Below are 13704 nucleotides of genomic sequence, written 5' to 3' on the forward strand. Positions count from 1 at the left end.
GCTTGTCATTTCAGCTACACTGAAGTAATTACCCATATTAAATAACTAAGGTTTGTATAGTTAGGAAAAATACAAATTACCTACGAATTTGTCATATCCCATAGTAAAGAGCTCAAGGTTTGTGTAGTTAGGAAAAATAGTATTTACTTTCAAATTTGTCATTTTAATTGAGTAAGAATGAATATTTCTGTTGTAAAGTATTTGAAAAGATATTCTTATATTATAGTGTGATTTAGGGCCTCTTCATGATACAGCAACATTTTTATATATCAAGTGTTTGATCTCTTAGTTTTGCATCCTGAAGGCTCAATACTGTTAAGCAGTTTTGGGATTTTTTTTCAAATATTTCAGTATTGTGGATGCCTTATGCTGTTTTGGGTTGAAATATTGTACAGGAATCTAGTTTATTTGTGTTTGTCTTGTGATGAATAAAGGATAGTGCACAAGTAATAACAGGAGTAATAAAAGGTGCTGGCCAAATTAAAATGACCAAATGTGTAACTGTTAAGTTTTAATTTTACTATAAATGAGAAATCTACATTTTGATGAAGTGAATATGATATAGGAAGTAGGGAAACTAGAATTTGAGAATCAAAAACTTATTGATTTTTTTTTATTTACATGTTGCTTGTTTTAGTCTGAATTGAGTACAGTACATTATACATAGTATATATTCTTTTTCATAAACCAGTATGCCAAAATTTTCAACTCTTGCATGGTTAACAAAGTAGAGTACTGTAGTTCTTAAATAAAAAAAAAAAACATTATTTCACTAGGTAATTACAGTACAGTATAGCATTTAATGATTATAAGTGATGTGTCAGCAGTATTCACTTCCAATTTTTATTTACCTAATATAATATGAAGTTTGTTCCTACACGAGATACAAACCATCTTTATTTAAATGGGGTTACTCTGTTACTATTCAACTATGACAAAAATTAAGGAAATTGTGGGATTTTGGTAACATTATATGGTTGCCAGCATCTCACCCACATTGAGTAGGAGTGGCTAGGTTAGTATGACACATCTTCTAACTCCTGGCCATCGTTCTAGTTACACATGCTGCTTGACCGCTGTCCACGCTATGCTTCAATTTGTGACTTTTCTCTACACAGGACAGTTTTTATTATGATTGTTTTCCAAATGAATATGAGAACCTGCCCTGGTTTTGAAGGTAGTACTCGCGGCACCCTCATGAGCTGAGTGGAGGTAAATCCCCGTCCTTTTTGTCTTGGGTGTACTGTAATGGTAAGCGGTGCTCCTTTACCTCTACTTGTGAATTTTGCACTCATGGGGAAAAATATAATAGTCGTCGGAAGAACAAGGCTAAGAGGGATTGCCCCTCTTCTGCTTCTTGCTCTCCTAAAAGCAAAAAGCAGAAGCCTTCCTTCTCAACTCCTAACATTTCTCTGTGAGATCCATCCTTATTGGAGTTTCCTGAAAATCTGATACCCCAGGGATACAGCCATTTTGTGCATGATTTTGTTGATGTGTTATCACCTATTGTGTTTATTGAACCTGAGACCTTACACATTGATTTAGATCCTTTGCCTTCAGCTCATTTACAACCAAAAGATGTTACAAATTACGTAGGTATCACCAGCTTACGTGAACTTTAACAGGTCTCCATCTCCCCCCACAAGTGGGATTAATTCAATAGATCATATTTTTGTTTCAGATTTTGCAGATCAGGGTAAGAATTTTAAAGGTATCACCTAAATGTACGCCTAAACAAGCATCACATTGAAAGGTTACAGTTCAGCCTATTTCACCAGGTACAGATGCAGATTTGTTAGGAGCTTATTATTTTCCTATCCGCACTGGCGACAATTCTAACCTTCCTTTAACTCCTTGAGGTCCTAAAGGTAAGTCTTCCCCTTAAAAGGAAGCAACCAGCTTCTCTCTAAGGAAGACTAACTGCTTCTTTCTCAGATTTTTCAGGAAGATCTCACTAGTAATTACAGACTTCGTTGTATCGTCCAAGTACAAGTGCAATGTTAGCTCTGCAGCCACAGGGTCATAAACGAATTCCACACTTGCTTTCAGATACAAGCACTGTAATTGTACTTTTTTAAATGCATCAGTCAGGGATTATGCAAACAAATAATAGTGTGCCTTTATCACTTTATCAAACAGATGCATCAGCTGAATGCATTGCTATCCCATCTCGTTCACAAGCGAGACACAGGCTTGCCATCTCTTGAGCTACAACAACTTGTGTTGACGTAACGGGAATGAGTTTTCCATTATCTACGAGACTAACCTATACCCTTTCAAGGGCATCTAGAAATGGAAATACTAAGTACTGTATGCTTGTCTTTAGATCATTTAAAGTAGCTATGGGCAATTTTGATAATAAACCCAGACAAGCACATGGTTTTGAGAAGAAACAGGCAGCGGAGCCATGCTCGCCATTTCCTTTGGTCAAACAGACAATGGATTTTCGAGATGGAGGTCAGACTCCACGCTATATTATTAGGTAAAGAGATACAGACGTTCTTGGTGGGATGCACCAGAGCAGTCTTTTTCTTCCCCACAGTCTTCTAGCTCAGGGAAGGAGAGGAAACCTTTTTCCCCTTCTCCCTCACATTATGTCCATGAGTCTTACACTCATTTTAACTTTAATTCTCCTTGTTCTGGGTCTATTACTTCAACTCGTTCATCAGGATCCAAACGAGAGGTAAGACATTTTTCAGGGAAAATTAAGAATTCGCGTCCTTTCGCGAAACAAGAGCAAAGTACTTCTGTGATAAATCAGAGTACAATTTTAGAGGTCTCGATCCAATTTCAATTATGATCAAGGAGTCTCCTGGGCAAAATACAGAGATGACAATAGATGCCAACTCCAGAGTTTCTTAATTTTCAATATTAATCTTACCCGATGATCATGTAGCTGTCAACTCTGTTGCCCGACAGAAATCTACGGTCGGGATACGCCAGCGATCGCTATACAGGTGGGGGTGTACACAACAGCGCCATCTGTGAGCAGGTACTCAAGTACTTCTTGTCAACAAGAACTCAATTTTTCCTCTGTCGTGCCACCGGCTAGACCTACTTGGATACGCTGTTGATTCTGGAGTTATTGTTCACGATTTGGTGATGTATTTGCTCTAGAGTTTAGCCTTCGCTATTCAGGAAGCTTTATCATTAGCTTAGCAAGCTTTTGGAATTAATTTGATTTAATTATGGTGACGAAGAGAGTATGGACTCTCTTTCACTTTTAAATGGCCGACCCTTCCCTTAGACGGAAGTGTTGGTGTCGAAGAGAGTATAGACTCTCTTTCACTTTTTATGACCCACCCTTCCCTTAGACGGAAGTGTGTTTAGGTTTTTGGTAATTTTGCTTAACAAAGTTATAGATTTATTTTATATCTCTCCGCCATTTATAGGCCTCTTCGATTAACTTTCCATTTATTATAAACTTATAAAAATTAATTTTTATGTTTGTTTATATGCGACCTTTCCTAATAGTAGGCGGTCCTTACTTGGAACCGAAGTTAATTAACATTGAGCCCGTCATATCGTTTTTCCTGTTAAGAATTTATGCTATTTTAATTTTAATGTTTTTGAAAGAATTTCTTTGATAGTCTCGTACTGTTTTCAAAGTTGAACTAACGTTTTGTTTAGTCTCCGCAGTTGTTGACGTTCAGAACGTTCAACTTGCGCTCTATCGTTACGATAGAGAGAGAGTATTTCACGGTTTCACGTTGCAGTAAGAGTAAACCGATTCTAGCGTTTCGTTCATTCTTTCTTAGCTTAAATGGTTTTAATTCTAATAAAGGAACTTTTTATTTGGGAAACCTTTCAGTTTTTTTCCTTTAACAAATAATATGTTTTAACGATATATATAATTGGGCTCATCTCTCAGGTTCTAAGTCAAGAGAGAGAGAGAGAGAGATAGAGACGGAGGGAGAGAGAGGAGGATAAACATTTCGTTCAAGCGGGTAACGTTGTTCTCGTTTTTTGCTCTTCTCCCTAGTCGCTATAGGGGAAGAAGGTAAAACGTTTCTAGAGTTTTATTCTTGTTCCCAGGCTTTATGCGGTGAGAGATTTTAAACGTAGTTTATTTGATCTAGTGTTTAGTCTCTTTTCCAGCCACTGAATTCTTTATCTTTCATTATGTTTTTCTTTTACATTGTAATACTGTTTTCGCAATTACTACCTTTTAATGAAGGATAGGATTGCGTGTTTCAGGTACAAACCACTTAAAGTTTCGAGTTCAGTGAAATAAGTGCAAATAGAAAATCAAAAGTGATAAAGTGATATGCGCAAAGTGTTACAGTGTTGCGTTCGAGGGTTCGTCTGTTCGTGCCAGTTGTTCACCTAGTCCGATACCTCTTACAAGCTCCCAAGCCCAGGGGAGAAGTAATGTCGAAGGACTTATGGGTTCCTCAGGCCTTGATCGACGAACAGACGTTTCCCTCCGTGGTTTCGGGTGTATCTACACACGTTGCCGACGTGATCACCCCACCCACACAAAGACGAGAGAGCCCATTTATTCCTCGTCTGCGGAAGAGGTTTCTCGCAGAAACCATGGACCAAATCTTGCAGCTTTTAAGTGCAAGTCGGTCCCTTCCGCGCAAGTCCAACGGCCTAGGTGTAGCCACTGGGTCAGTTCGGACTCGCTGCAGTACGACAACTGCACACCTCCCAAGAGAGGCAAGGTGGTACCGCAACAGGCAGTAACTCCGTCTGTTGCCGCACCAGCTGTTTTAGACCCTCAGTCACAACGGACAGTAGCTCCGTTTGTTGTTGTCTTTCATAGACCCTAGTGGTCCATGCTGCAGACTATACAGTCTCAGCTTGCTCCTTCATGCAGGAGTATCATGCTGGAAGGTTGACAATGCACCTGTTAACCTACAACCCGCCGAGGTTGTGCGCTCAGCAGATACTGCGGCTGCCTGCTCCCACCCTCCACCTGTGAGAGCTCCACCACCGATGCGCAGTCCACCCTGCCAGACGCATGTTCTTGCTGCACCATCTGCTAACATGCGTGAGCTACCGCATCAGCAGTGGGAAGGTTCTGTAGAGCTGCCGGGTTCCAGCACTATGCGGCATTCTCCGCAGCCCATGCAGCATGCTCTGCATACCTTACAGCATGCTCCGCATACCATGCAGCATGAGCCTCATACCTTACAGCATGCTCCGCATACCATACCGCATGCTCCTCAACCCACCGCAGCCCCTCCCACGCACCAGCACTCTGCTTTTGTTGTTGCCAGCTCCCACACTCCGACTGCGGAGAAGGTTGACGATGCACCCGTGGGCCTACACCTCCCACGGTTGTGCGCCCGGCATGGCTTCCTGCTCTCACACTCTTGTTGTGAGAGCTCCTCCACCCATGCACAGTCAACCCTGCCAGATGTATGATGACTCCCACACACAGAGCACTCCGTTGCCGTGCGTGAGCTACCACAAGCTGCCGTGTTTTGACACGGTGTGTCAGCCTCCGCAACACACTGTGGTTACCGCCACTCGCCAGCAGCAAACTAGTTAGTCAGGAGTTGAGGCTTCCCCACACAACTTTGGTTGTTGCCAACTCACAAACTGTCATACAGTTACAGACTGTCAAGCAGTTTCATAACGTTGCCTTCTGGTCTGCTGCTTTTGCACCAGTGAAACCCTCACTGAGAGAACCTAGCTTTTCTCGGATATGGTTCCTGTAGATGAGAAAGTGCTGTTCTCCCTCCTTCTGATATTCCCTTGAGGACTCTGTCATTTGGAGAGGAGCCTTAAGCTGCTTAGCCTCCTATGGACTTTTATTTAAGCATAACATGCTTCCAGGGAGGGTAAATGGTTCCGCTTCAGTCGCTAACCCCGTCTGTTGCCACACCTGCTCCCATAGACCTTGGGCTTTGTTGCAAGACATGCAGTCCAAGCTTAGTCCTTGATAGAGGATTTTTTACGGAGAAGACCCTTCTTGCCAACGACCTTCCTACCGGTTGGTTGTACGCCCTGTTGACGCTGAGGTATCCTACTCACGTCCGCCAGTTGAGATGGTTCCTCCACCGGTGCGACCCAGTGTGGGTTGCCAGTCGCACGTTGATGTTATGCTACTCTCGGAGGTGGTTGTGGACGTTCAGTGTGTCACTGGGAAGACGTTCAACAACCAGCAGAGGTGACTTGTTGTGACGCAGTGCGGCAACCTCAGCAACCCGATAAGGGGTTGTCTGTACTACCCAGACAGTCTAGACAGTTTCGGGTTGTCGCTGTACTTCCTCGCTTCCCCATGGTTGACAGTTCACAGACTGTGCAGCAGTACCATGATCTTGTGTCCGGCTCCGTCACGCATCCACCAGTGCGACCGGATTCAGCGAGTCAGACGTTGCCCACTCCGTTGCCGTTTCCTCATCAGTTTCGGATGAGGAACCCTCTGATGAGGACATGGCTGAACAAGAAGATCAATCCCCAGCCCTGCTATCCATCCAGAAGATGCTGAAGAAGGAATACGGCCCTGTCAGGCTGTGGATGAGTCTGGTTAGGACACTGTCATCCGTGGTGCATTTGGTGTCACTTGGAAGACTACACCTCCGTCCTCTTCGGTTTCATTTAGCTCTTCACTGGAAAAGGACAAGACGCTAGAAGCGGTCTCGATCCCGGTTTCCGGAAGATAAGTCTGGTCTAACCTGAGGAAAGGACTTTATCAACCTTTTATAGGGTCTTCCCCTGACTGTTCAGACTCCTAACCACGTTCTCTTCTCAGACGCATCGGACGTAGGCTGGGGTGCGACCTTAGGCGGTAGGGAATGCTCGGGATTATGGAACTCGCGTCAAAGGACAATGCATTTTAACTGCAAGAAGCTTCTGGCAGTAAGTCTGACTTGGAAAAGCTTCAGGTCTCTCCTTCAAGACAAAGTAATGGAGGTCAACACGGACAACTCCCTGCTTTGATGTTCATCTCCTAGCAAGGAGGGACCTACTCTCTGACATGGTGCGAGTTCGCTAGTGACCTCCTCTCCTGTTCAACAGGTCTAGACTTTTCACTAGTAACAAATTTCTTCCAAGGCAACTTGAATGTCTTAGCAGTTTGTCTCAGTAGGAAGGGACAATAATTCCAACATATTGGACCCTCCACAGAGATGTATGCAAGAGACTTTGGGTCACCTGGGGCCATCCAACCATAGATCTCTTCGCAACCTCGATGTCCAAGAGGCTCTCAACAGACCCAGCAGTGGTTCTTTTAGATGCCTTTCTACTAGATTAGTCTCATCTAGATCTATATGCATTCCCTCCGTTCTAGTTTGTCAACAAGGTACTGCAGAAGTTCGCCTCTCACGTTGGGACAAAGTTGACACTAGTTGCTTCCCTCTGGCCTGCGAGAGAATAACTTACCGAGGTACTTCGATGGCTAGTAGACGTTCCCAGAACTCTTCCCCTAAGGGGGGACCTGCTACGTCTGCCACGCGTAAGAAGGTACTCCAAGGCCTCCACGCTCTTCGTCTCACTGCCTTCAGAGTATCGAAAGACTCTCGGGAACTAGAGGTTTTTCGAAGGAGGCAACCAGAGCGATTGTTAGAGCAAGGAGAACATCCACCCTTAGAGTCTACCAATCGAAGTGGGGAATCTTCCTAAACTGGTGCAAGTCAGTATCCGTATCCTCGACCAGTACCTCTGTAACTCAAATAGCTGACTTCCTCTTATATCTGAGAAAAGAGCGATCTCTTTCAGCTCCCACTTTCAAGGGTTACAGAAACATGTTGGCATCAGTCTTCCGTCACAGAGGCTTAGATCTTTTTAACAATAAAGATCTACAGGACCTCCTTAAGTCTTTTGAGACCACGAAGGAGCGTCGTTTGGTTACACCTGGTTGGAATTTAGACGTGGTTCTAAGATTCCTTATGTTAGACAGGTTCGAACCACTTCAATCAGCCTCCCTGAAAGATCTCACCTTTAAGACTCTTTTCCTGATATGCTTTACCAGCTAAAAGAGTCAGTGAGATTCATGCCTTCAGCAAGAACATCGGATTTTCATCCGAAACGGCTACATGTTCTACATCTTGGTTTTCTAGCCAAACACAAGCTGCCTTCTCGGCCTTGACCAATATCGTTCGTTATTCCAAACTTATCGATATGGTTGGAAAGGAACTAGAAAGAGTATTATGTCCTGTAGAGCTCTCAAGTTCTATTTTAAAAACCTTTATGAGGCCAGTCTGAAGCTTTATGGTGTTCAGTTAAGAATTCATCTTTGCCTATGTCAGAGAATTCTTTATCCTATTATTTTCAGACTGTTAATACGAGAAGCTCATTCCCTTCTGAATGAGGAAGACCAAGCTTGGCTGAAGGTAAGGACACACGAAGTTAGAGCTATCACAACTTCCGTGACCTTTTAATAAAATAGATCTCTGCAAAATATTTTCGACGCAACCTTTTGGAAAAGCTAATCAGTGTTCGCGTCTTTTATCTTAAGAATGTCCAGTCTCTTTACGAGAACTGCTACACTCTGGGACCATTCGTAGCAACGAGTGCAGTAGTGGTGGGGGCTCCACCACTACAATTCCCTAATTCCAGAACCTTTTTAATCTTTCTCTTGAAATATTTCTGGGTTGTCCGGAAGGCTAAGAAGCCTTCCGCATCCTGGTTGATTTGGCGGGTGGTCAAATTCTTTCTTGAGAAGCGCCTAGATTAGAGGTTGTGATGAGGTCCTTTAGTATGGGTTGCAGCCCTTAATACTTCAGCACCTAGGAGTCGCTCAGCATCCTAAGAGGATCGCTAGGCTCAGTAAGGAAGACGTACTTAAAAAGGCAGAGTAATGGTTCAAGTCGACTTCCTTACCAGGTACTTATTTATTTTATGTTTGTTATTTTGAATAACGGCTAAAATAAGATACGGGATACTTAGCTTCTTTGTTAACATGTATGCTGGTCTCCACCCACCACCCTGGGTGTGAATCAGCTACATGATCATCGGGTAAGATTAATATTGAAAAATGTTATTTTCATTAGTAAAATAAATTTTTGAATATACTTACCCGATGATCATGAATTTAAGGACCCGCCCTTCCTCCCCATAGAGAACCAGTGGACCGAGGAGAAAATTGAGTTCTTGTTGACAAGAAGTACTCGAGTACCTGCTCACAGATGGCGCTGTTGTGTACACCCCCACCTGTATAGCGATCGCTGGCGTATCCCGACCGTAGATTTCTGTCGGGCAACAGAGTTGACAGCTACATGATCATCGGGTAAGTATATTCAAAAATTTATTTTACTAATGAAAATAACATTTTTTCTTGCCATGTGTGGAGAGCCCATGTAAGAGAGGAATAAATTTCAGGCACATGGTCACAGGAAGATAAGGCCTACCACTTGAATTATACTGTGTTGAAGACAGTGTACCTAGCGTTACTCCACTTTTTAAAGTCAATCAAAGGTCACTTGGTAGTGTGATGAGAAACAAGAGGACTGGGCTTATAGCATCCTGCTTTTCCAACTAGGGTTGTAGCTTAGCTAGTAATAATAATAATAATAATAATGTAGTGACTTACATCAACAAACAGGGGGCTCTGTTTTCCATCTGGTATGCCAGTTAGCAGTGGTAGTACAAAATTGGGTCCAAATAAATGCTGTTCACCTTTCAGCCCAGTTAATTTCAGGGAAGAGGAATCTAATAGCAGACAATCTGAGCAGACTATGGATGATAGTTGGTTCTTAATAATCTTTGAATCCTCAAGTCTCCTGACTTTGTGGGTGTTATCCGATTATAGACGTGTATGCCACTTATCTGAAAAACAAACTCCCTGTGTATTGATCCCCAGTTCCAGACCCAGCTGCGGTGATGGAGGATGCATTCCAACATCTGTAGGACGGAATGGATGTTCATGCTTTTCCCCTATTCTGCCAGATCTGTCAGGTGCTGAACAAAATCAGGTCATCAAAAAATCCCAAGAGTAACATTAGTTGTGCCAAGGTGGCCTCATTTGGCGTGATACACAGATCTTTGAGATCTTTTCATAGAAGTTCCAAGGTAAAACCTTCGTCAATCTTATGTGAAAAAGTTTCACGAAGCAGTTCACTGTCTATCTCTACACGACTGGAGGTTATGCAGCACCTCCTTCAAAATAAAGGCTTTGCGAGATAGACTGCAAAATAACTTTAAGGTTACCTCCAAAAGTCCTCCGCATTGATTTATCGAGCAAAATGTTCACTTTTCTGTGATTGGTGTCGTAGAAGGGGTATTGCTCCATTGAAGGTCACTATTCCTCTGATTGAAGACTTTTTAGTTTTCCGATGGTAGGAGAAACTTCTCTCAGTCACTTCGAGAAAAGGCTATTGCTCAGCCTTAGGCCAGGTTTTCAAACTGAAGAGAATTGATCTCTGCTCTTCGTGGGAACTCCCAGCAATGATAAAGTGTTTTGAGCAGTCTTGCCTACCTTGGGAATTCAAACCCTAACCTTGGAATGTGATTTAAGGTTCTAAAGTCACTTAAAAGGGCACTCTCATGATGGTCTTCTTTCTAACTTTAGCCTTTTCAAAGATAGTGAGCAAGCTACATGGCCTGTCTCATCTTGTTTCACACTCCAGAGGATGGAAAGATGTCACTATCTTTTTATCCAGAGTTTATTACCAAAACCCAAAATCCATCAATTAATGATAATAGATTTGACTCCTCCATCTCGGCGATCAAGGAGGTAACTGATGATCCGAACAGTCTTTTACTTAGTTCTGTAAGAACTGTAAGAACAGTTCATAATTACCTTAAAAGAACTGCTCCCTTATGACCATCCATCCCAAACTTGTTTGTAAGCCCAAGTCAAACCAAGAAGGTAATAACCAAATACAGTATACCTCATACTTCTGGTTACGTGAAGTCATACTTAAGATTTGTAAGTCTTTGGGAGAAGCTCTGTCTGGAACCCTCCCTAAGCTCTTAAAATACATGTGTGATGTTGCTGCAACCTTATCGGTCCGCAAGAACCACTCAGTATCTTGAATTCCTTAGTTCTGATGTTTGGAAGAGACAAACCACTTTCATCACACATTATTTAAAAGACTACATCCACAGATTGCTGGATAATTTCTCTTTAGGTCCAGCAGTGGCTGCTCAACAAATAGTCTGAGACTTATGCATTTGCAGGACGGCTAACTTTTTGTCACAATCATCAGTTATTCTCAGCATAAGGGTGTATAAAAGTTGAACGAAGGATTTCTTTCTTCTTCTCTTCTGGATATCCCTTCCTTGGGAGTATCATCATAGATCACTTATGAAGATAAGAATATCTCTGTCACTTATTTATAAAGTTTGAACATACTGTACTAAAATTTTAAGAAAAAGTTGGTTCATATATTCTTACAAACTTGTTGGGGCTGTGACTCAGTCACTCATCTTTTTGTTTATGAGTTTGACATCACAACCTTGCCACACTTACAAGCCAGTTAAGATTGTCATTATTATTATTCTTTGGATCAAGGGTCGAGCAAACTCTATCTTCCACTGAGACTTCCTCCCTCCTAAGGAAGACTCCACATTTAAATAACAATGGTTTGTATCTCATATAGGAACAAACTACAGTACAGTGAAAAATTTAAAAATAATTTGTCTTTTTCATAGCCATACAAACCTGAGTAATTTAATCTAAATTTCCCGCCTCATATACCCCTGAAGCCTTGACTGAAAGTAATTGGTGCGAGTCATGCTAACCCAGCTGCTCCTACCCAGCATGGATGGGATGCTCGCAACCATGTAATGTTACCAGAATCCCACAATATCCTTAATTCTGGTTGTAGCTACACAGCAATGGAGTAAACCCATTTAAATGACTGGTTTATATAGCTAGGAAAAATATAAATAATTTAAAAATATTTGTAGTTTTTTCTTATTCTAAAAATATTTGTAGTTTTTTCTTATTCTAAAAATATTTGTAGTTTTTTCTTATTCTAAAAATATTTGTAGTTTTTTCTTATTCTAAAAATATTTGTAGTTTTTTCTTATTCTTTCCAGAATCCTGTTTCAGATCTGAATTTTTACTAACTTACCTCAGCTGTGAGAATGATGGATATATGCCACTGGAGATGATGTGATGATAAGCACATACTCTTATATCTAAAGTTCTTTTTTTGTGTAATAAAGTATTTTTTGATTATCCTATATTTAATTTTTTATCCTTGTAAGTTCTAGACCTAATTTTGGCTTTTTGTCGTATTGTATTTTCTTATTCAAAATACGTAAAATTATATAAGCCATATTATGAGATTGAGAGTAGAATGAAGAATTGATAATCTGGTATACCCAATAACTTAGCACATTAGGGAAAGATAAACTTAGGCAACTACTTTAAAATAAGAAATTACATATTTTACACTGGTTCAAAGGTATAGTAAATGTTTATCAATAAAATACGAGAAAGTTTATTTTGGTACAGTACTGAACAGATTATCAAATACAGTATATTATTAACTTAACTTATTTTGTGTTTTAAATTAAATTTTTTTTTTTTATAGAATTTTAGATACAGTACTGATATTTTACTTACAGTATTGTTTCATTTAATACATACATACATACATACATATACCAAAGGCACTTCCCCCAATTTTGGGGGGTAGCCGACATCAACAAGAAACAAAACAAAAAAGGGGACCTCTACTCTCTACGTTCCTCCAGCCTAACCAGGGACTCAGCCGAGTTCAGCTGGTACTGCTAGGGTGCCACAGCCCAACCTCCCACATTTCCACCACAGATGAAGCTTCATACTGCTGAGTCCCCTACTGCTGCTACCTCCGCGGTCATCTAAGGCACTGGAGGAAGCAGCAGGGCCTACCGGAACTGCGTCACAATCGCTCGCCATTCATTCCTATTTCTAGCACGCTCTCTTGCCTCTCTCACATCTATCCTCCTATCACCCAGAGCTTTCTTCACACCATCCATCCACCCAACCTTGGCCTTCCTCTTGTACTTCTCCCATCAACTCTTGCATTCATCACCTTCTTTAGCAGACAGCCATTTTCCATTCTCTCAACATGGCCAAACCACCTCAACACATTCATATCCACTCTAGCCGCTAACTCATTTCTTACACCCGTTCTCACCCTCACCACTTCGTTCCTAACCCTATCAACTCGAGATACACCAGCCATACTCCTCAGACACTTCATCTCAAACACATTAAATTTCTGTCTCTCCATCACTTTCATTCCCCACAACTCCGATCCATACATCACAGTTGGTACAATCACTTTCTCAAATAGAACTCTCTTTACATTCATGCCCAACCCTCTATTTTTTACTACTCCCTTAACTGCCCCCAACACTTTGCAACCTTCATTGACTCTCTGACGTACATCTGCTTCCACTCCACCATTTGCTGCAACAATAGACCCCAAGTACTTAAACTGATCCACCTCCTCAAGTAACTCTCCATTCAACATGACATTCAACCTTGCACCACCTTCCCTTCTCGTACATCTCATAACCTTACTCTTACCCACATTAACTCTCAACTTCCTTCTCTCACACACCCTTCCAAATTCTGTCACTAGTCAGTCAAGCTTCTCTTCTGTGTCTGCTACCAGTACAGTATCATCCGCAAACAACAACTGATTTACCTCCCATTCATGATCATTCTCGCCTACCAGTTTTAATCCTCGTCCAAGCACTTGAGCATTCACCTCTCTCACCACTCCATCACCATACAAGTTAAACAACCACGGCGACATCACACATCCCTGTCTCAGCCCCACTCTCACCGGAAACCAATCGCTCACTTCA

The 13704-nt window shown here is 41.7% G+C and overlaps 1 long non-coding RNA gene across 1 annotated transcript in view; it reads left to right on the forward strand.

Moving 5' to 3' along the window:
- The window catches only part of LOC137649623 (uncharacterized), a 32190-nt gene extending 20111 nt beyond the window's left edge, over positions 1-12079 (forward strand). Inside the window, exon 3 of the long non-coding RNA XR_011045793.1 lies at positions 11938-12079. This is a non-coding gene — a long non-coding RNA (uncharacterized lncRNA). The remainder of the gene's footprint in view (positions 1-11937) is intronic.
- The last annotated feature ends 1625 nt before the right edge of the window (positions 12080-13704 follow it).

Source organism: Palaemon carinicauda, chromosome 11, assembly GCF_036898095.1.
Source record: "Palaemon carinicauda isolate YSFRI2023 chromosome 11, ASM3689809v2, whole genome shotgun sequence".
Lineage (NCBI taxonomy): Eukaryota > Metazoa > Arthropoda > Malacostraca > Decapoda > Palaemonidae > Palaemon > Palaemon carinicauda.